General features: G+C 38.3%; 1 pseudogene; it reads right to left on the bottom strand.

The window, feature by feature from the left end:
* Positions 1 to 1,371: 1,371 nt before the first annotated feature.
* Positions 1,372 to 1,469, bottom strand: LOC145590426 (small nucleolar RNA R71; annotated as a pseudogene).
* Between the last annotated feature and the right edge of the window lie 420 nt (positions 1,470 to 1,889).

Consider the following 1,889-nt stretch of genomic DNA (forward strand, 5'->3'; position numbering starts at 1 on the left):
TGATACTTGGGTTACAATGTTGATGATGAAATTGATGATTACTTTTGTTATGCTTTTAAATTTTACCATGAGTAGTGAGTAGTTCCTTTGCTAGGGATGTGGTGAAGCATGTATTAGTGACAATCTATAGCTAATTTAGGATTTTTGATTGATTTGTTGATGTGATTAAATTGGTTGATGAAATTTGTGCATTTGTTTGATTTGAAGAGTAGTAGCTAACCTTGATGATCATGCTAGATTGCATAATAGTTTTCAATGACACGAACAATTGATTTGGATGCTATTATTATCGATTGATCTTGATTTGCGATTTTCCTTTGAAAGTCATTTGTAAAGACATCTACCTTGACCCTAGGAAATAGCTCTTTGAGTGATTTTGATTGCAAATATTATTTTCCATCGCATTGCTTGATTGATCAAAATCCTGTCAAATTAGCAAGTTTATCATTAGTACATGTGGATCCTAAATTCCTTAGTGTTTCGATAATTGATGTCCATTTATTTGATTGAATTGATTTCGATAGCATAGACCAACTTGTTGTTTTAAGATTTCGGAATAGCTTAGCTTAAGACAGTAGCAAATGTCGCCTTCCCTTTGGTTCGACCCGGACTTACCCTTATAACTAGGGTTGGGTTTGGTTTTATAAATTTTGTTTTGATCAGGGAATCTAGAAACCAACGACCTAGGTTTATCTGCGTCAAAAATGGCGCCGTCGTCGGGGAAGGTATGGTGATTGCTATTGTTGATTGAGTCTATTCAATTTTATTTGAAAAATACAAAAATATTTTCTATTCTTTTAAGCTAAATTTGCTTTGATATTTTGCTTTGTGTTTTGTATGCGTAGGGCACGAGATCGAAATTGAGTGCCACTTGATCCGGAAATTGAGAGGACCATAACAAGGATAAGGGTTGCCAATCGTTCCTCAAGTTCAAGTCCGTTGAGAGAGGAAATCCATTAAGAAGAAATACGAGAAAGCATGGGTACTAATCTGACAGTAGCATTGAAGGAGATGGGAACTCCAAGAGCTTATAGGTTTGAAAGCAGAATTGCTCCTCAAACGACACTGGCAAATGACTTTGAGATAAGACTGGCGATGATCACTTTGATAGAGAAGTGTTAATATAGTGGTGCAAAGCATGAGAGTCCCCTAAACCATCTTAAGGAATTTGAGAAGTCTTGCAACACAATCAAGGTGAATGGGGTTTCTCAAGAGTTTATTCGACTTAAACTTTTCCCTTTCTCTCTTATTGGACGTGCTTTGGAGTGGTTAGGCAAGGAGGTGAAGCCAAACTCTTTGAGAACATGGGGTGAAGTGACTAAGGAGTTTCTACCTCGGTTTCATCCATAGAAGAAGATGGCCGAAGAAGGAGCTCTCATTCGAAGCTTCAAGCAAAAGCCTAATGAAAGTCTTTATGAGGCATGGGAAAGGTGTAAGGAGTACCAAAGAGAGTGCCTACACCATGGGATTCCTAGCTATCAAATCATCCAAAACGGAGGCAAGTCTTGCTTGGATGCCGGTGTCGGAGGCCTTATCATGAACAAAACGGAGGATGAAGTGGTGCACTTAATTAGAGATGTGGTGATATATCACATGGATTGGTAAGAAGGTGAGAGAGAGTCGAAAAGAAAAAGCGGTTCAGCAGTTTATTCAATCGACCATCTCAATGCTATCAACAATTTGTCCTCACAAATCTCAAACTTGGGAAAGGAGATGACCTAAATTAAGGCAAAGCTTAAGAGTTCTTCTTCACAAGCACTAATTCTTCCCTCCCACAATAAGGGGAGAGGACATCTTCTAACTCTACTCCTCCTTCAACTTCGAATAATATGCCGAATGGATGTGTGTTTTGTGATGTATGGTGGTCATGTGACCATGATTCTTCTAAT

Source organism: Chenopodium album, chromosome 17, assembly GCF_948465745.1.
Source record: "Chenopodium album chromosome 17, dcCheAlbu1.1, whole genome shotgun sequence".
In the NCBI taxonomy this organism is placed as follows: domain Eukaryota; kingdom Viridiplantae; phylum Streptophyta; class Magnoliopsida; order Caryophyllales; family Amaranthaceae; genus Chenopodium; species Chenopodium album.